This window comes from Polypterus senegalus, chromosome 1, assembly GCF_016835505.1.
Source record: "Polypterus senegalus isolate Bchr_013 chromosome 1, ASM1683550v1, whole genome shotgun sequence".
Lineage (NCBI taxonomy): Eukaryota > Metazoa > Chordata > Cladistia > Polypteriformes > Polypteridae > Polypterus > Polypterus senegalus.
In genome coordinates, this window is record NC_053154.1 from 241,585,921 (window position 1) to 241,608,979 (window position 23,059).

General features: G+C 37.9%; 1 long non-coding RNA gene across 1 annotated transcript in view; it reads right to left on the reverse strand.

Annotated features, from left to right (window-relative positions):
• Positions 1 to 9,854: 9,854 nt before the first annotated feature.
• Positions 9,855 to 23,059, reverse strand: part of LOC120519019 — an 82,135-nt gene continuing 68,930 nt past the window's right edge. Inside the window, exon 4 of the long non-coding RNA XR_005631363.1 lies at positions 9,855 to 9,905. This is a non-coding gene — a long non-coding RNA (uncharacterized LOC120519019). The remainder of the gene's footprint in view (positions 9,906 to 23,059) is intronic.

The following is a 23,059-nucleotide window of genomic DNA, read 5'->3' on the forward strand; positions in this document are numbered from 1 at the left end:
GTCATAGCAATGGAAAAGAAGACTCCCATGTCTGTGACAAGTCCCCACAAAATGGCATTTTCTACAAACAAATCAGAAACCAAAAATTTGAACCTGCAAGAGAGTTTCTGCCAGAAAGGTTGAAGCTGAGGAGACATACATAGGGTGTGTGTGTGAGAGGGAGAAAGGGATGATGAAGCTCTTTAAAAGGCAAGCTTAAAACCTGCTCCTCTGCTTAAATCCATTGATCTTGGAAGATCAGCCATGTGAGGGAGTGAAGGAGAGACATTTCATTTCACAATATATTAGGCTATCAGTATTAGCCAAGTAATGTTAACAAAAAAACACACAGAAAATGAAGATTTGTGATTGTATTGTCATATAGTATAAGCACCATAAGACCAATAAAAGATAGTTCAAAGTCAAATGCTCGATACCAAAAGTTTAAATACAAAGTTCTAATCATTGCTCAGTGGGTAAAGTCAGTCATTTTCTAACTCGCTTAGTCCTGAACAGGGTCTGCTGGAGCCTATCCCAACCAGCATATGGCGCAAGGCAGGAACAAATCCTGGACATGGCCCCAGTCTATCGCAGGGCAAACACACAGCTATACACACACACACACACCTCAGCCACACACTAGGGCCAATTTAGTGTCAGCATTTCTCCTAAACTGTATGTTTTTGGACTATGGGAGAAAACTTGAGCACCTGGAGGAAACCCATGAGGAGTACATGCAAACTCCACACAAGGAGGACTTGGAACGAGAACTCTGGTCTCATTACTGTGAGGCAACAGCACTACCACTGTGCCACCTACAGTGGGGAAAGTACTAAATGGAATTGTTTGCAAGATATAAACACATAAGTTGTTCACAACATATATTTTTCCAATGAAAGTTAAAAATATTACTGTCAGTTACACAGAGCTCATTAGGGACATAAAAATGTGCTTTGGAATTGTAGTGAACATATCACTATCCATAATTTGAGTTTTTCAGGATCAAGGGTACTAGAATGCTGGTTATATGATGTACTTCAAACTAAGTGATGTTATGCTTCAAACATATAATACATTGAGTGAGCAGCTTTGATTTCCATATTATAAGAATGAGTTAATAACATTTATGAAAGACCAGTAGATAAGGATCAGATGTGAGACACATTTAAAGAATGAATAAGGTTTGTGATAGCTCTAACTGTAAAGTAATTTGTTCTACAAAGATAAGATACAAATTGAACATATAAAAAATGGCTTATGTTGTTGTGTAATAGGATGGCACAGTGGCGCAGTGGGTAGCACTGCTGCCTCGCAGTTAGGAGACATGGGTTTGCTTCTCAGATCCTCCCTGCGAGGACTTTGCATGTTCTCCCCATGTCTGCGTGGGTTTCCTCTCACAGTCCAAAGACATGCAGGATAGGTGCATTGGCAATTCTAAATTGTCCATAATGTGGGCTTGGTGTGTGTGTGTGTGTACCCTGCATTGGGCTGGTGCCCTGCCTGGGGTTTGTTTCCTGCCTTGCGCCCTGTGTTGGCTGGGATTGGCTCCAGCAGACCCCTGTGACCCTGTAGTTAGGATATAGCGGGTTGGATAATGGATGGAGGGATAGTTGTGTAATTCACTGCAGCACGTTAGGGATCTTCAGAGCTCAACATTTTTGGATACAATAGGTGAAGAAGAATTGACTAACCATGAATGGGTCTAAATGGCCTGAGCTCATCCAAACATGTCTTTTTTAATCTCAGCAGACTAAAGTAAATACATTTTTGAAACTTCGAATTACATCATATACTTGTACAGAATATAGGCTTGCTGAAGAAAGTTAATTTGATTATATCTAAATCATAAAGCAAGCAGTCCTGTCACTCTCTTCTCTCAATTTCCTTGCACAAATACCATGCCACTTCCCTGTAGCATTGGGGTTGGGGTTGGTCGGCATGGGCATCATGAAGAATAATGCTAAAAATTATAATATATTCTAACAATCAAAGCAAATTGCTTCTTGATTACAATGTGTTCCATATGCAGAATATTTCTAGTGATAGACAAATTCATTTAAAACAGTTCTAAGAAACCAGCTGATCCACAAACACTATAAAAAGAAATAGACAGCACACTTATTTCTTCTAAAGTGTAATTTTTGGATCCTGTGTTTAACTTTACAAGACACGTAACCAGTATTGTTTTAAAAAGAAATCAATGTGTTAAAAATACAGAAGCAATGTGAAGAAATTAAAAGAGAGTAGTAAACCTGCTTAATCATATGTTTTCATATTAACTATGAAGTCGAGGTTAACCCAGGAACATCAGACACAAGTAGGATACAACTCTGGATTTGGATGCAAGTGTAACCATGATTAAATAATATACTAAACTCTCTATTTATATTTTAAAAAGGGTTGCATAAGTTGCTTCTGTAAAAAGAAAAATGCAAAAGTTATTACCTTGCTGAAAAAAGTGCAGAAAAGATGGTTAGGTTTTAGCTATGGTAGCTTTTATCAGGTGTCCCTCACTTTAAAAAGAACTGTCATTTTTCACCTATCTTGCAACTTTCAGAATCTTCATTAGAAGAGGTCTTCTTTCATAATTAAAAAAAACATAGCCGTCTGTACTGTCAAATCAGCTTTCATCTGAGTGTTTACTTCAGCTGATGATTGCTCAGCCCTGTAAGGCTTTTTCCCTTTTTCAAAAGATGAAAGTATTGAATTATAAAAAAAAAATCTTCATTATACACAAATCTCTGAACATGCATTTAGTGAATGTATTTAATGTACCAACAGTTTCAAAAAAGTTTGCACTCATACTTGGGTCAGTTTTGACTTTTTCTTTAGCCTGCAGCTTGTACAATCAAATTTCATCCTATAGTGTGGGATCATTAAAGTTGTTTTACAATATTGGAGTTTTATATATATTTTTCTTTTTTATTTCAAAGGTCTTTTATCATCTAAAAAGCTGTTCATAAACTTTATTATCTTTTATTTTGTCCCCACAAAGTCACATCTGTCATAATAAATGTCTGCACGGAGAGGCTGAAAAAAATTGATACAAGCAGATGAAAATGTTATGTTGCAGCATACTGTACAACAGATTCAGCTTTATTCAGGCACTCAATACAGTTTAAAGAATTAATAATGTTTTTATTTATAAAATAACTACCACACTAACAAAAAATATTGCCATTGTTATTATCTTATTAGCCAAGGAGAAAACAGTTACATATTACACGTACCAAGTTCGGAACTGTCCTTTGTAGTTTTCTTCTTTCATAAAATAACAATGAACAAGGGACCAAGGTTACAGTACAGTCATACAGTGCAATTTTATCAGGGAGTATAATTCCAGCTGTTTTGTGATTCAGACTTTACACAAAATAGCAAAAAGTTTTAAATGATTAACTATTCCTTGCACACACAATACTATCAGCACTGATAGCAGAAGAAAGGGCTAAAAAATAATAAATAGCTGTTTGGTAAATATCTGAAGAAAATAAATGCATATGCAGTATATATATGCATATTGTTCTTCCATAATTACAGCCACAATCACAACCAACATCAAAAAGCCATGAAAGAAACTTGTCATGTCCACTGTTTACTTTAAGCAGATATCAATTGTCTACAAAAGAGTTGACGATTTTCCTTCACAAGGCTGCTTGTGAGAGTTTAAACAGTTTTAATTAGAAATAGATCAAGTTAATCTGAGGTGACATATTTGGCAAATCTCTTTAGCTCACACACATGTGAGGTCTTCACATATGATATGCAGGCTTCAAAGCAGGTGGGAGGCCAAATAAATATGCGCGCACACACATACATGCACAAAAAATATGTATTTACAGTTACCAGAAAAAGTGTATGCATGCAGTTAGTGGACATGTGCTGTCTGATCATTCTGTTGTATATCTGAGAATAATAAGGCTGTTTTTATAATGGCTTTCATGTATCCATCCATTATGAAATTCCCTTAACTGAAATCAGGGTCAAGATGAACCAGTAACTATTTTGCTAGCATTGAGAACAAGGCAGAAGCCAAGCCTGATTTTAGTCCATAATCAAAGACACTCACATATAAATTCACAGACACTATATTCCTGACCAATTTAGACTGGCCAGTTATAGGCAAAATTCAGAGTGGCTCTCTGCATATACAACAAATCTGGGATTTCCCAAAATAGTCCAAACCAAACATATATGACCAAAAACACATTGGAATGGTTAAAGAACTTAAACATCAGTACATCTTGGAAGCCCAATCAAAGTCAAGTGCATAATCCGAAACTGGAATATGTGTCAGGAGTTACAAGTGGTGTCAAAATTCCCCTTTAACTCCCGATCTTAAGTCATTTTGACCAGATGACTGGGCAATAATGTCATTGTCTGTTGTCGTGCGTGTGCACATAGAAGACAGCTGGGGGACTTTTGTGAACGAAAATCTGGATTGGTTGGTGCTGTGTCCCAATGCCTTTCCTCTTCCTCCCTCTGTATACCGTATGATTGACGGTTATAACACCTCTAAAGTCAATGGACCCACCTGTTCCTATCAGAAAGACTCAAAACTGAAAGTTCTTCCATCTTTGTTAGTTCTGTTTTGAACTTATGTCTGAAAAGAAGTTTCCACAACATATTCCATGCTTTTTGCTTGTGAGCAAACCGTCAGTTATACAGGGTTGTCAAGCTGGTACACCATCTCTTTATCGTTGTCTTGTCCTTCTCTTACACTATACTGTATGTGTCGAGGTTCTTCTAAATACATGACTAATAATTGTGTTAAACATGTATGTACCAAATATTTACGGGGGTCAATATTGGATGGGGGTAGTATCAGTAGCAGTAATTGTATTGTTAAGATAACAGTTGTAACCACCAGGGGGTGCCACACAATCCCAAACCCAAGACACAATAATGAATAAATAAAAGAGATTTATTTATCCTCAGCACGTTTCTAACACTCACCTTCCAAAGATCAGCCAAAATACAGAAAAAAAACCAAATTCTTCATCCTGTTGAGTGTTGTCTGATTGATACAAGACAGTGGGCTCTCTTTTAAGCTGAGCCTGGGAATGCTTTTGGTGCTCTGGTGTGTCTTCCTGGAAGCACTTCCACGCCACAAAGAAAGTAAGGAGGTCTTCCCCCAAAAGCACCCTGATACCCCTAGCAGGGCTGCACTTCCAGACTGCAACTTCCAAGTACCACTCCATATGTCATTTGCCTCTGACCTCCAGTCCGGGTAAGAAACCATCCTCCTTCCCAGCCAGGATACCTGTCCTCCTCCTACATAGTGTATAGTGAAATTTTTACTTGCATGTCTGGTCAACATGCAAACACATCATCACTCTCCAACAACATGAGAAACAAGAATGTATTAAGAGATAGGTAGATAGATAGATAGATATGAAAGTGTACAGATATATGCTTTTGATTAAAAAAAAAAAATCTTGAATTGCATTCACCTTCAGTCATGCACAGTTAAAGGGAACTTACTCACATTTAAACTTAAGTGCAAATCTATATGCTGAAAATAACATGTTTATATTCAAATTAATCTAAAGAACGCTGAACTTTTATGTAAAACCATGAAATTTTCAACAGATAGACTGGTGAATAGATCTGAAAATCACAGTCTGCACTTGGGTAGTTAGTCACATGATCATGATCTTTGAGCTGAAAACATCATGGGAAGTGACAATATAAATTATGACAGTGATTACTCCCTGCCTTTATCTCTCACTGGGTACAAAACACTTAGATATTCTTGGCAGTAGTTCATTTTCAAATAAGTAGATCCTTGCAGTAAGATCAGTCAGTCGGTCATTTCCCAACCTGCTATATCCTAACACTGGGTCACGGGGGTCTGCTGGAGCCAATACCAGCCAACAAAGGGTGCAAGGTAGGAACAAATCCCTGGGCAGGGCGCCAGCCCACCGTAAGGCACACACACCCACACACCAAGCACACACCAGGGACAATTTAGGATCACCAATGCACCTAATCTGGATGTCTTTGGACTGTCGGAGGAAACCAGAACACCTGGAGGAAACCCACATAGACATGGGGAGAACATGCAAACTCCACGCAGGGAAGACCTGGGAAGCAAACGGTAAGGTTTGTGTTGTAATTGCATTTGATTTTCAACTTTTTCTTACCCTTTCAGTTTCTGGTCATTCTGTTTTGTTGGCCTTTTTCAGCATTCTAATCCTTGCTTGTCATAACCATGGTTTTAAGCTGTTTAATCATCTCCTGGTTTTGTTGTACTCGCAATAATCTCTTGGCACTTTTTGTGTCCACATCACTGACTACAGGTTCAGATCCTTATCACATTTACAAGTAAAATACATATTACAGATTTTAAAAATCATATAAAATACACAAACTGAAATAATATTAGGTAAAACACACAGTAAAACAAGGATATTTCTAATTGATTGATGTAAATGGATCTTATAATTATATGTCCATTGATATTATCATTGAGTTATGGCCAGTTGACAATGAAGTAGAGTAAAAGAATAACTCTAGTGAGCAACATCCTTGGAGAAAATAAATTTCTGCAGGGTACATAGTCAGTTATAAATCCAAATCACAGTTGTGGAGACCTAAGGCAGCTAATCAGCCACCCTCTCCTGAGAACTGTACAAGATTATATACAGTAGGTTTGCCAGTTTGTTCCAGTAAAAAGGCAAAATCCTTATATCCTTGGATTCCAAGGCTTCCTAGTATTTCTGTTGTCCTTCCCATGGGCAGGAAATCAGCTTGCCAATACAGCAGAGGCGCCAAGGGTTACAGCATGATACCAAGAAGACAAACAGAATAAAGAAGTGTCAGTAATGGCTCATAGTAATTGTAATACATGCTGTATACTGTTGTATAAATTAATGGCAAATGGAAATACAATATGTACATCTAATCAGCAGCTGTAATATAATACTGTAAGTGTCTGTGTGTCTGTCCGGGTCCTATGTCTCTGTCATTCCAAGAGATGGTGTACCACAAGCAATTTTAGTAAGAAAATGCAATGCATTTGCCATTCCAATAGATGGTGTATCACAAACATTAACTCTGCTTTTACAAATTCCATACCAAATGGCATATACCAGAGACATTGGTATTGCATGCTGCACTGCAAAAACTGATGCTGAGGTCTACATTTATTACTTAGATTTCAACCTGTCTTAGATGGGTTGCACAGCTTGTGTTACATTAAAGTAGTAAACTGTCAGCCTGGAGCTGAAGGCTAAGATAAAGGTGTATCTTTTGTCACATATGTGCGAGTAGGAGGCAGCTAAAGGGCCTGAGTAGTTGTAATACTACTGTAAGAGCCATTTTCCTAGTTCTATAAGATTCATGAATATTTTCCTAGATGACAATGCATAATCTATGAGAGGTTCCTATAACCCCCATGAATAGAATAGTATTGGTATTTTCCTGTCAGTTTTTAACAGCTTTGAGTGAACAATGTTCTCCAGTTAGTGTCTAGCCTTGCCTTGTGTAAGGTATAGAGGCATACGGTTTTTAACCGTGTTTGTGCTCGTGATCGTGCTTGTGCACGTGACCGTGCCTGGGCACATGTTTATGTACCAACTGGCCTACGGGTAACTCGTAAAATAGCACTTTTATTTAAGTGTTGAACCATATGCTTAAGGCATACAGAAGAAGAAATTAAGAACCTTTAAGTATAGAAAGAAGTAAAGAATGTTTAAGTATAGAAATAACTAAAGTTTCTTAAGAAAAGCTAAGTTTATAGAAGATACATTTTTTTTTCTTTTTTTTGCCTTTATTCTATATGTGTAACTATTTTTCCTTTTATTCTTGTGTGGATTATTTGTCTTTAACTCTCACTAAATATTTTAAAACAAACTCTTGGACTGTGAGATTTCTTTGACACGCGTTTTACCCGTGCCTGACTTCACCTTATGCATCAATGGCTACAACTACCACTGACTGGGAGTGGCAGAGTGAACTGACTGTCTTTCTCAGTTACTTGCAGACCATTCCCGGGAAATCCCGCCAGGTTCCGGCACCCTCGATGACATCACTTTTGGTCCCGATGACACCACTTTCAGGTCCAGCCTCAGAGATGATGTCAATTCCAGTCCCAAGGACATCACTTCTGGTTCCAGCCCTAAAGATAACACCACTTCCTGAATGTGCCTTTAAATCTGCCATGTTTACTATATGTGATAAGTTTTGTTTTAGACTCAGTCATGTCAACAACTCTAAAAATTTCTATATTTGCAGTCAGGACACATTATAAGGATGGCTGCCCCAAACCTTTGTGATGTCTGGTGTGTTTATTTGTGACACTTTATACAAGTTGTGAGATTATTCCATCACCTAAGGGCCTTGTAGCTAGAAGCTCAACCTTCTACTGTTGTTTTATTAATCTTTGATAGGCATCTTGAGACTTTAATGCACTTACTGGTTTGTTTTTAATCTTAAGTTCACAAAGGTAAGTAGCCATTTAAATCTTTATATGAAGAATGAAGATTATGAAATCAAATCTAAACTTAACAGGAAACCGATATAAAGTACTAAGAACAGGAGTTACATGGTTATACTTTCTAGTTCTTGTACTTTGAATCGACTGAAAGCTCATAAAGAACAATTTGAATATTCCAAGAATATGTGTAAGAAAGGTCAGAGCCGACTATACTTCCTTAGAAGGTTGGCGTCCTTCAACTTCTGCAATAAGATGCTGCAGATGTTCTACCAGACGGTTGTGGTGAGTGCCCTCTTCTACGCGGTGGTGTGCTGGGGAGGTAGCATAAAGATGAAGGATGCCTCACGCTTGGACAAACTTGTTAGGAAGGCAGGCTCTATTGTAGGAGTAAAGTTGGACAGATTAACATCTGTGGAAGAGCGACGGGCTCTAAGCAAACTCCTGTCAATCATGAAGAATCCACTGCATCCACTGAACAGGATCATCTCCAGGCAGAGGAGTAGCTTCAGTGACAGACTTTAGTCACTGTCCTGCTCCACTGACAGACTGAGGAGATCGTTCCTCCCCCACACTATGCGACTCTTCAGTTCCACCCGGGGGCGGGGGGTTTAAATGCTAACATTATTCAAAGTTATTGTCTGTTTTTACATGCATTTTTATTACTCTTTAATTTCCATCCATCCATCCATTATCCAACTCACTACATCCTAACTACAGGGTCACGGGGGTCTGCTGGAGCCAATCCCAGCCAACACTGGGCGCAAGGCAGGAAACAAACCCTGGGCAGATTGCCAGCCCACCGCAGACTCTTTAATTTAATAATTTTTTTTGCATCAGTATACTGCTGCTGGATTATGTGAATTTCCCATTGGGATTAATAAAGTATCTATCTATCTATCTATCTATCTATCTATCTATCTATCTATCTATCTATCTATCTATCTATCTATCTTGTCTTGTGTATTCTTGATTAGTGTCTTAACCATTTGCTCACCTTAGCTAAAATTTTCTGCTCACATCCTGCAAATTCTTTGAGTGTACAATAACTAAACAATTATGATAAGAACATTACAGTTCAATCAGACTGAATAAAATTTAATTTATATTTGTCTAAAAAATGTTTTTTACCAGCTCTGTTTCATGCTAAATTAATTCTGTCCGACCAAAATGGCAAAGCCACAGAGGAATAAAAAATGTAATAAGATGAACAAAGACAGAAAATTAAGATTGGGATCCTGAAAGAATCTCTGTTTAATGCCGGTTATCATGAGAGAAAACAATGCAGTCACAACCACAATTGTGCAGTGATTGTTTCAATGTTTCATCATAGTGCAAAGAAAAAACTCTCTAGAGGCTCAGAGGTCCCGATTTTCCAAACCTGGAATGTATTTGAAAACTACATACTGTACTGTGAGGGTCAGAACCAGTGGGGCTTTACCTAGCAGGGAAATGACTTCAGTTGTCCTCTGGGCTTTTCACTTCCTCCAGTCTAACGAGACAAATGAAGAAAAAGTTAATGGCAGTGTCTCCCTGAATTCCTTCCCTGTATTTGACCAGCACAATTTTGTAAAACACTCTTTACACCCATGTGTCTGTCAAAGAGCATATAGCATTTCGGTTTCTGTCACGCATGTATCTGTTTTGCCTTTTAAAGCATGCTTACTTTTAGTAAGCACTATCCTTTGCTGATGAGCAAAAGCAACTTTACTTAGCATTATGTCTACGCACTTAGTTCTCAGTCTTATTCTTTACTTCTATCATTTCCTCCAGTCCCTCAATTCTTGTGTCATTTACACTCTTGCTTATTTTCTCAATGATGTTTTACTGAGCCCTTTTATCTTCAGTTTTGCTCATGCGTATTATGATTTCTGCCAATCTTGATCACATTTTGTCTTATCCCAAAGTTGCAATGAAAGCTAATAAATTGGTGCCCAAGCACCTAATACACTTCTTTATACAAACATTGTATATAAAGGTTAACAAACATCAATTCACTGGTCTTGAAAAGGTGAAGATTTGACGTATATGGTGACATTATATTAATTTTAATTAGTTGTTAATACAAACACGATCATTAAACTAGACTGATCACTAACAATAAAGTCCCTGCAAACCACAAATAAATGTTGGTATACTTGTATCTAGTAGTAAACCTAGCTGAAAAGGTTTTTGCAGCTCTATTTGAGCCATGCATACTCAGATAGAGACATACATATTTCAGTACTAACAAATGCTCCAAGACAGTGAAAAGAACAAAGGTAAAGGTTACCAAAAGAACTCTGTAGAAAGCAGAGACATATACAGGAACAAATAATAGAGTGATATACATCAGTAGTCATTATCAGCTAAGGAAAATTGCTGTGTTTTGAGCCGAAGTTAAATCAAGTGCTTTATATAGAATGCCCCAGTGGCCATTAGAAATGTTGGCAAACCCCATCACAGGTGGGGAACTTAGAATTCAACTTTATACATACATAAAAGAAAGCCCAACAAGCAATAGAACTAATCTTTTAAAAGATATTCGTTATCTAAAATGCACTATGCTAATTGCATTATCATGCCCTGGCAAACCACATTAGCACATCATAAGAAACAAATCATTACACATCTTTTCTTTTATTTTTTGAGGTGGGAGATGACTTTGCCTTTTTGCATGTGTTAGCTTCACCAGTTCTTAAAAGTGCAAAGACACTTTTACAAAACCATTACATTAATTCATCACATACAGCAATTGGCTCTCTCAGGAAAACAAAAAGTCACCTATTTCAGCATTTTTGGCATCATGGGGGATCATTTCTTAATAATATGTTTCTCACACAGAGCTTAAGACTCTAGTCAGAACAACGTTCTAAAGCAAGTGGGCTTGTATTCTTTTCTAAAAGTGTTTCTTTCAGGGATAAGCGTGGATGTCACAAGGCCTTCAAATCAAGGAGAAATGAAAAAGCAAAAGCATTCTTGTTTAATGTTGATAACAGTTATGGAAAGAAGAGCCTTTCTTTTTCTATTTTGATTGTTACATCAATGAATATGTAACTTTTGTAATCTTACTGTAAGACACACTCTCCTAAGACTATAGAATAATCTGAATAATATATTAAAATTTTATTCATTTTTAACTTACTTTAATCTGTATACAGTATGCAAAATTTGCTGATACAAGAGAAATTACTCATTGGAATTCAAAAAGCTTTAGCAGTTGAGAATAAACATGGTAGGTTAATATTAAACATTTTTCTGCCTGCTTCTTTTTTATCTTTTTAAGTGGATATGTTTCAGACATTGTATTGAAATGTTATCTAGTATGAATTCCATTCATGCCACAGTTTTGATGCCACCCTTGTATGGCCTCTGTATGGCACTTACTGTATACGTTTCCCAACATATTATACAGAATTTCCTCTGCATTCAGTGGTTTCCCCTCATAATCTATGAATCTGACACCACTTATCATGTTAATGGGCTAAACTGACCTAACTTTTTATATGTGCCAAGCAGCAGGCTTATTCTGAACTCAGAAATCAGGACCATGTGCTATTTTCATGATATTCTCTGCACTCTTGAGTGCTGTGCAAACAGCAGCCTTTTACAGAAGTTCCATATCTCTCACTGTTTTTGTTTTGTTTATGAACTTGTTTAATTAGTTACTAGTCATAATTAAGGTTAGTTTTGATCTGGCTTGTCACTGATAGTAGCCATTATAAAAATAGATTGTAAATTGTGATCACCAGGGTGCACAGCGTGCCCCAAACACCTGGCACAACAGTCGCAGACACAAGTCTTGCAACACAACATGCCTTTATTTAAGTGGGGAAGTGCTTTTCTTTTGCTCCCCAGCACCACAGTTCACACATATCAATAACAAATACACAGTCTCTTCTTTTCTTCTTGTCTTTCTCTCTCTCTCTCTCTCTCTCCTTTTTCCATCTTCACTCCTCCTGGCAAGCTTTGTCCACCTCCTCCTGACTCTGGATCCCTGGAGGAGGCTGTACGTCTCGCTTTTATGTCAAAACCGGGAGTACTTCTGGGACTGGGGCATAGTCTGACAGAAGCACTTTCGGGTCAGACAGGAGCCTCCTGAAACAGGGAGTCCCTCTCCCTGCAGCACCCTCTGGTGGCACTCAAGGACACTGACAAGTTTGTCTCTCAGGACTACAACTCCCATATATCCCTGCGGGTGTCCATACTGCATCCATGCCATCTATTTGACTGGGGGAGGAACTGCCCTGACTTCACCAACCTTCCCACATTATCCATTTGCTTCAGTCTCATCCATGCCTCCTTCCATATTGTCTTTCCGTTATAGTATCCCAGTTGGGAATGGTTCTAGCACAGCACTCACAAGATGGATATTAAATATACCACCAATCTGCAATGCAAGCAAACCAAGGTGCCGGCTCATGTTGACTGCACTTCCAATGGGCTTTCAACTTGAATGGAGTTGTGAGGAGTACCCAATAGTTTAGGTATGTCTGCAACACCTTGAAACAATGAGAATAAGAAATGAAACCAGAGTGTGTTAAATGCTCCTGTAATTAGTTACTTGTGCTGTGATTATGAGTGCCTAAGTAACTCAGTTGTACTGCTTTCAGTTGCAGTTTCAGTTTTCACCACAAGAGTTGTTTGTACGAAGATGGAGCTCCTGTAAAAAGCCACATTTCTCCCCGGGGACAAATAAAATTCTGTTTAATCTAATCCCTAGCTGGAGATGGTAAAAGCAGAACAAGAATGGGTGAAAAGTAGTTGTACATATTTTAATCTTTTTATTTACCGCCGTATGAGTGAAAATAACATAAGCCCCAACAGATGGCCTATAGCACCAGACTGTCAAAAAATTATTTTTATATAAATGTGTTTTGAGCAAACTCTACATGGAGAAACAGCTCAAAGTCTTGTTTTTTTTTGCAGGAGGAGATCACTTGAGTATCAGATCTGACACATCCATGACAGGCACTGGATATGTTAGGAAGCCAATGCACCCTAAGAGAGTCAAACATGATAAATAGAGAAATGTCCCCTACTTGTTCCATGAGCCAATAGTTGGGCTAAAAAAGGATCATTCAGACAGAAGGGCAATTTGGCCTGTAGTTACCAAATTGGAATGAACCTGGTCAGAAAGTAAACTCTTAAACTCCAGGAAATTAATTTTAAAAGTAACTAACCCCCACCAACGGCCGATAAGTGGAGATAAGACAACTTATGCCACTAAGGAAGAAAATGAATTGATTAAATATATACTACAGACATGCCTGATATTATACACTGTGTAAGCAGTGGTGTGTCTTCATTTGGTTTGTTGAGCAACAGTGCTGTATTTTAGTAAGTTTTGAGAATAGATCTGCTTTCCTTGAGTATAAAATATTCTGTCGACTTTTACTTTTCCTTCAATACATTTTCAAATTCAAGCAGCTACTTTTAATCTTATATACTTTACTAGACACATTTGTTGACTAAAGGACTCCACCAATATGTGTAACGTTGTACTCACTCAATTTTCTAAAACTAGCTATGTTACCTTTGGAAGACAGGTAACAGAATAAATTTAAAAATATTTGATGTTTGATATCTCTTATGTTATGTGCATCCTTAGTGTTCGTCCTGGGCCTTCCAACACAGTATTCTTGTGTTGTCTCAGTCTGTCTTGGCTGGTGCTTCCTTTCTTGATTGCATTTCCATAAAGCCTGCTTTTCAGACTCTGTTATTTCAAGCTGCGTTGCTTGCCTCCTGTCCATTTGTTGGAAACCAGTGGTAGACAGGCCCCTATTGCCTGCCTTGAAATCATCATTCATATTATTGCAAAAACTTTCTGTGTTTGAAGGAGATTTTTCCTGTTCCTTCTATGTCTTTCTTCTGTATCATTGTGTGTGTCAACCTCCCTTTCCTGGTGCTTCCTGTCTCAATTGCTTTTGACTGAGCAAACAGTGAAACTGACCAAGCAGATTACTTGCTGGGATATTAAATTATAGAAATAGAAGATAAAGGCTTCCCTAGCTTGTGAAAAATGTGCATATATTCAGAATATTGGACATTTTTTAAAAAGAGCAACACCCTATCATCTACGTAGTAATTTCAAGTACATCTTGCTGCAGTCCACAGAACAGGGTGGTATGGGGCTGCACGTTCGCAATGTTTCAAAGCTGATGTTCTCATGGCAGTTCATGTCCTGTAGTTGCAAAACTCACTTTACAAAGGGGTTTCCAGGAAAGGTATTGCTCCTTCCTAAACTAGATGCCTCCTTTATTAACACCCTCCCCACTGAATTAAGATATACTGTATTTATTACGATGTCCAGCTCAAATTGAAGGTTGCTCCTTCAAGTTGTAGTTACATGGCTCATGCGCAAAAAATAGGTAGCCTGTAATATTTTAAGTTTGTAAGAACATTTGTGAGTATATATAAAGTAAAGTAAAAAAGAGGTTAAAAGCTATCTCCATGTTGATAAGGATCAGGTGAGCCACTTGATACCACACCTAATGAAAGCAGTACAGGTGAAACGTTGTATCTTTCAGAGGTATGTATGGTACACTACTGTACAAAGTTTATTTGATGTGCTACAACAGGAAAAGCAAACACAGTCATATAAATTCTGTAATATGTTAATTCTATAGTGTTTTAAGTTATTGTTAACCTTCAGAATATTTCAAATGCTGACTGTGCCTTCTAGGTTTCCTTTTCTGACACCGGTTTTTTAGATGCTTTGGATGTCAGATATTTTACTCGAAACCTATTTTATATGGATTGTCTATTTAACATGACTACCAGTAATCCTATGTTTCACAGTAGAAAAGATGCCATTTAAGTGTTTTTTATGGGTTGTGAAAAAAACAAAGACCTGTAAATGTAAAGTAAAAAGTATATGGTGGGTCAAAATTGAATCAAAAGATATGGCAGTGTTCAAAATTTGTAGCTGCTGCACAAAAATGTGACTGAGGAAAACGTTCTTGCTTTTTATTAAGTTAGGGCATTTTACTAAAAGCCTTTACTTTTTTACTAAAATGACATTAAGGGTGTGCTTATGAGTTGTGAACAAATAAACTATCCTAAATGCAGTGAAAAATCCTTAAGAATCAAGAATGGGTCAAAACTGACCTGAAAAACATGGCAGGTTGAACATTTCTAGAAGATGTACAAATTATGAAATAGTGTGTTCATAAGAATTACTTACTGAATGCTTTGAAATCACTTAATTTTATTTGTTTGGCACTCCTGATGCATGGGTATAACAAAACTTGTCTTGACATCAAGTTATGTAAGGCATTCACTTTTTTGGGGTTTCTTTGGACCCAAAAAACCCTGATTTTTTGGCAATTTGTGGAACGGATTTTGTGCAGCAAATGAAACCCTTATGATAAAGAGTAAACCAATAGGTGTCTTCAGTATAAATGATCAGAAGGACTTGAAGTTGTGCATGCCACATCAACCGACCTCAGGGGTTCACCTCCTAATGAGATACCAGAGTCACAGTTACTCCTTTTCGAAAATTGATGTCAGTAATATATGCATTTGGAGTGTCACTTTGTGATATATTGGGGTTGCTGATCATGAATATGATATTTTTAATATTTGATTTTTTGTCATTCAGAACTGACTTTAAAATACTTCTAATGGTTTATAAAGCAATAAATAATGTTGCTCCATTTTATATTTTGGAATGACTGTCCCCCTACACTCCCAGTCATAAACTTAGATCTTTGATTGGAGATCTGCTTATAATTCCAAGAGCCAAGCTGAAAAGAAGTGGTGATGTGGTCTTTTGCTGTTATGCACCTAAAATCTGGAATACGTTACCTATATATTCACCACATTAATACTGTGGAAACTTTTAAAAAACTGCAAAAAACATTATTTTAATATGGCTTTTTTTGTAGCTACATTTGACTTGTATTCCAAATGGACTGTTTGGGTATGGAATTATCATATTCTTCAGGAATCTGCAATTTGTACTAATCCCCACTATTCTCTGCTGTCTTTTCTGGTTCTTCTGTTCTTCTCACCACCACCACCTGAGTAAAGCACCATGCCAACCCCTGAGATGATGGAATGAAGGCAGATGTCTCATCTGTCCATGGGACCAATTTCATCAGAATCCTATCATATGAAGCCTGAAAATAAAGAGGACTGATTTAGGAACCTTTATGTTATGTAGAATGCCCAGTGGGGGCTGGATGGTCTTTTGACCTTGAAACCCCTGCAGATTTTGTTTTTTGTTTTCTCCAGTCTATTTTTTTCTGTTCAGAGTTTTTTTTCTTTCCTCCCAGCCATTTAATCTTAAATTATTTTGTTGTTACATATTCTTTAATATTATTTCTTTATTTTAATTGTTTTTGTTTTCATGTAACTTTTTCTTTATGATCTTGTAATGCTATATGAGCTACAATGTTGTATGAAGGGCGGCACGGTGGTGCTGCTTCGCAATTCGGAGACCCGGGTTCACTTCCTGGGTCCACCCTGCGTGGAGTTTGCATGTTCTCCCCATGTCTGTGTGGGTTTCCTCCAGGTACTCCAGTTTCCTCCCACAGTCCAAAGACATGCAGATTAAGTGCATTGGCGATCCTAAATTGTTCCTAGTGTGTGTGTGTGTGCACCCTGTGGTGGGCTGGCACGCTGTCCAGGGTTTGTTTCCTGCCTTGCACACTGTGTTGGCTGGGATTGGCTCTAGCAGACCCCTGTGACCCTGTAGGGTTGGATAATAGATGGATGGGTGGATGTTGTATGAAAATGTGCTATATACGAAATAAATGTTGTTGTTGTATATAGGGCAATAAGAGTAAATGTGTGAGATGGTAAATCTATTTCAAAGCCAGACAGAGAAATACATTGTGAAATACATTCTTGTTTTAGGCCAATAGGCCAATATAACAGAAATTATTTTGAGTTATGACAATCTGGTGTTTTCCCTCGAAAGCAATAAGAAATATAGTGAAATACATGAAGTATGATATATTACTCTGTTTTAAAAAATGTATAAATAAACAGAATAACATGACCATTGCCATGCTAATTTATATGTAATTCTAGTGAGTTCATCTTTCAGGAAAAAAGGTCTTATATTTGAGCAGAAAACTTTCTTCCCATACTATATTCTGCTTTGTTGAGTCATCAATCAACACCTAGGAAACAAACAGAAGTGAACCTTTGATGGATGTGTCTGGATGATACAGTCAAGATCTTAAGCCAAATCAAAGATAACAAGTTCCCTGGAGCTTTTGTCATTTGCTGTTTGTTTAAGTTTTAGCGGCTTCAAGCAATTGTGTGGCTGTGCGAAAGTATGAAAGTCTATTATGAGTAAGGTTACATTGGTTAGATAGGTTAATTGATCACACAACTCCAATGATTGCATATTCTAACACTTTTACATTATGTATAACAACACAATATCACATAGGTGTTCCTACATTGCCTGTAAAAAGTATTTACCTCTCGGTAGTTTACACATTTTATTTTTATCCAACATTGAATGACAGTGGATTAAATGGGCTTTTCTAATGCTATTCAACATAAAAGACTCTTTAATGTCAAAGTGAAAACAGAACTCTGCATAGTGATCTAAATTAATTACAATTATAAAGAAAAAAACAATTAATCATTTAAGTATTCATCACCTGTAACATAACAAGTGTAAACCATCGCTGGTGTAGCCAATTGGTTGTATAAGTTACATAATTTGTATAACGGTCATTCAAAAAGTTTCCACACTTTTATATTTTCGTTGTAAACAAAAGTAATTGGTCGTGTCTGAAAGTGTCATGTGACTAGTTCTGTCTGGCAAGCTGGCTGCCCTTGCAGTTTAGTATAGGAGTTGTCAACCTGTATTGAAGATGGCTGCGAAACCTATAAATTGCACCAAAGAGGAACATCTGATTTGTGGACAGAAGGTGTGCCGGGAGCACAAATTCATCTCCGCATGTGTGCTCAGTATAGGGATAAAGTTCTCTCTTGTAGACTCGTTTATGACGGATTGAAATGTTCGAAAATTGCCCTACTAGTGTGATGCATGCAGAGCCCTTTGGATGTCCAGCTACAGCCACGACCTTGAGGAATGAAGAAAGAACCCTGATGTGAAAGCAGCGGTGCATCAGTGGCTACATACTCAAGCTGATGGCATTAAAAAGTTGGTACAACGTTGGGAAAATTACATCACAATGGAAGGTGACTATGTAGAAAAGTGATGTAATTTATTTTTGAAATTCTTAATAAATAGAATTCAAAAAAGTGGAGAAACTTTTTGAATGTCCCTCGTATAATGGAGATCACCTGGCTATAATCAAGGATTTCAGTTGATTGTAACATAAGGTATATCTGTAAGGTCCAACTTATAACAAGTCGGTATCATGTGCAAATCTACACAGTGAAGACAAAACAACACTCCAAGCAATTCCATTAAACGGTGATTGAAAAGTCAATGAGTATTCTTTGGAGTACAGGTAAATCAATGATTAAGAAATGGGAAGAGTATATCATAGCTGTAATCTGCCTTCAGAAGGCAACTCACAAAAACTGAGTGATGGTCCAAGAAGAGACTAGTAAGGGAGGTCACTAAGAAACCTGTAATAACTCTGAAGGAGTTACAAACTACAGCAGCTCAGACTGGAGAGACTGTGAATACAACTTTTGTCCAGGTGCTTCATCAGTCAAAGCTTTACAGAAGAGTGCCAAAGAGAAAGTCAATGTTGACATCACAGCTAGGGTTTGCCAGAAGGCACATGGGAGACTCTGAAATCAGCCAGAAGCAGCTTCTATGGTCTGATGAGACCAAGACTTACCTTTTTGGCAATCAGACTAAATGCAATTTTGCACACCATCTCCACCATGAAGCATGGTTGGTGGCATTATCATATTGTGGGGATGTTCCTCTGCAGCAGGCCCTGTAAGACTTGTGAATGTAGTGGGCACAATAAATACAGCAAAACACTGAGATATCCTTGAGGAAAACCTGATGCAGTCTATAAGAAACATGTGTCTTGGGAAAAGATTTGTTTTACAACATAAAGCTAAAGCCACATAGAAATAGATTAAAAATGACAATGAAAATGTTCTGGGATGGTCAAGTGAGAGTTCATATCTAGTGAATCTATGAAAATTATTATATATTAAACAACGAGTGTCATGCTTATTTTTAATTTAGTATTAACACACTAATGATTTTCAACAAAATCTACTATTCAGCCACCATCTTGTGAGAATTCAGCCACAGTAAAGTATATATGTATATTCTTTTATTTACTTTTCACTGTCTTCCTGAAAGGTGTAGCTCAAATCAATCAGTCATTGCTTATTTCACACAAAACTTTTTCACAGTGATTAACATTTCAAGGAGAATTATCAAGCAAGCAATAATACAAAATACAAGTGCCCTATCAATGTATTGTGCCTTTGTGGTGGATCTGTGGGTTTCTGTTTTTGCTGGAATCACATCAAACATATTGTTGTAGGACAGTCAGTCACTCATCAGCTTAAAAGTTAGCCTCTGACGTCATCCAGTACTCAAAGGAAAAAAATGACTTTCTTTATCATTCATGAGCACATGTGCAAAATCCTTCAACTTTGAAAAAAAAAATCTGAATTCATTTAAATTCCCAATCGAAGCAGATTTCTTTAAACTGTTATTAAAGGAACTGAAATCATCAGAAAGCCAGTGCTTTATTATGATTTAAAGCTTTAAAGCTGATTGATGTTGTTCCAGGCACAATAGAAACCTAACCCTGTCAGATGGATGTGTTAAATCCAAAAAATATGCCCAGGTAAAGTAAACCTATTTCGAGAAGAGCTCCAGCAGTCACTGAGACATAAGGGAATCTTTAGCTTGATTAGCTAAGGCCACTGTATTTTGATCTTTGTGCAGGTATGGCCTCTCAATGAGTCAGTGCCACTCTGGAGGAGTGAGGGCACCAGTTATACAAAACAAATCTCATTTTGAATCCCATGAAGCCACAATCCAAGAACCTGTTTCTGTAGAGGTTATAACTGAAAAAATATGTTCTTTGCATTGTATTATCCATTTTGAACATCACCTCAAAGCGCCGTGAATGAACACTATCACACTTACAGTTGCTTACCAGAAAGGTTTAGTTCCTCAAAGTAAATTTGAGGGTCTGACTTCAACAAGTCAGTCATTTTCTAACCCGCTTAGTACTAAAGAGGGTAGCAGGGTCTATTGGAGTCTGCCCCAGCTAGCAAAGGGTGCAAGGCAGGAACAAACCCTGGACAGGGTGCCAGTCCATTGCAGGGTGAACACACACACACACACCAATAACACTCTAGGGCCAATTTAGGATTGCCAGTTCACCTAACCTGCATGTCCTCAGACTGTGGGAGGAAACCAGAGAACCCGGGGGAAACCCTTGCAGAAACAGGCAGAACATGCAAACTCCATGCATGGAGGATCTGGGACATGAACCCTTTAAGCCAAAGCTTGCAAAGAATAATGAAGTACAGTACATGCATTGGATTAGGCATGAGGGGAGGGGGGATCTGAAACTCATGTGAACATGAAGAAAGCATGTAGACTTGCTGACTGCTGTGACGCCAAACCACTCATTTACAGTATTTTTAATTTAAGAGGAATTCTCATTGAGGTTAGAACTGGGGGTGGCTGCCATGGGGAGTGTTTTTTTATATATTGATGTCTGTGTTTGATTTGCATTAAAATATTCTTGCATGTAAATTTAATAAAAATTTGATAATAAAAAATACTGGCAGACTTGTTATGTAACTTGGAAAGTGGTTGAATTAACTATATATATATATCTATACTAATAAAAGGCAAAGCCCTCACTGACTCACTCACTCACTCACTCACTCACTCACTCACTGACTCATCACTAATTCTCCAACTTCCCGTGTGGGTGGAAGGCTGAAATTTGGCAGACTCATTCCTTACAGCTTACTTACAAAAGTTGGGCAGGTTTCATTTCGAAATTCTACACGTAATGGTCATAACTGGAACCTATTTTTCTCCATATAATGTAATGGAGTTGAGCTCGATGGCCGTGGGGGGCGGAGTTTCGTGTGACATCATCACGCCTCCCACGTAATCACGTGAACTGACTGTCAACTTAGTACGTAGAAAACAAGGAAGAGCTCCGAAAAGCGCTGAAGAAAACATGCATTATACAATTGAGAAGGCAGCGAAACAATAAGAAGCGACCGAGTCACACATACGACCATATTCATGAGTACAGCTACTTCGGAAACAAAGCACGGTGTAAACCTAAACTTTAAATTAAGTTCATAGACAGGCTGCCGCTGGCGTTTGTCATGCCCACGGCTAATGCGGGATACAAGTTTAACGAGAGGACGCAGGATATAAATGAGAGTTTTGATCACTTTGTAACTAAGTTAAAATTACTGGTGAAGGGCTGTGCTTATGCAAATTCCGAGAGACTGTCTTTGTGGGGGGATTGACAGTTAAGGCGGGTGGGAGAGTCACGTCATCATCTCCCCTCCCATTCACCTCATTTCGCTGTGAGCTGAGCTCCGCAGCTAACGCAGTTTTGAGGAACCAACTTTGTGACGCTGCCACCAAATACTCACAGAAAAATCCACAAGTTAATACACACGCTGTCTCTACAGTTTCTCCACACTCTGAATCCTCCAGGCACTACTTACAAAAGGTTACATTGACAATCGTGTTACGTTATTTTTAACATGTTTCCTTTTCTTAGCACAAGCACAGCTGAGAAGCTTCGATGCATGTGCTCCATAACGCGTTAAAAAATAACGCATTTAATCACACTTTGCATTCCAAGCAAAGGGGAACTTCTGTCAATGCATGATTTCCTGGTACACCGATTACATTGATGTACACATCAGAGCTACAAAAATATAACAGTCGGAAGAAAGCGCGTTGCTACGACTGATTGGAGGAAAATTTCATTTCAAAAATTTCAAAAGTACCCGACGGAAGCCTTGATAAAAGCATGGTTTTGTGCACATATATATATGTATATATATGTGGATGTATATGTATATATACTGTATATATGTGTGTATATGTATATATATATATATGTTTATGTGTGTGTGTATATATATGTATATTATTAAAATATTTCCTTTTCTTTTCATTACTTCTTTAACACACTACTTCTCGCCTGAAGCGGGTATTTTTATATATATATATATATATATATATATATATATATATGAATGACCTCCAAAAAGCGCTGAGACTTTTGATATCATGAACGTGTCTGCAAAAAGTGGCGTCTCCTGCCCTGCAAAAGTCGAGCAGCCGGCTCGCGCATAGCTGTGCCGGCCTTTGAGACGCTGACTGCGCTTCTGCCTTAAGTGAAAGTGAGCACTTTTAATATTTTTCCTCCTCCCCCTGAGCTATAGCCCAGACAAATGCAAACACAGGACCCCTTTTCTACACCGCGGCAAACTAATATTAAGGCGCTTCGCACTTTCTTTTGCACATATACGATTATGAGTTCGTCATCTCGGATTATGAAGACATGCACAGGAGTGGAGGACCAACAGTGCCATCACAGCCGATTAATGGCAGGGACGTTTCACCAGTCTACACAAGACCCACCGCGACTGCCCCCAAAAGGCACTCATATTGTTAGTGAAGACGTCTCTCTCTACACTATACTGTATAAAAGAAAAAGGCAACTTTCCTTTCTTTACACCTTTTTTCATTTT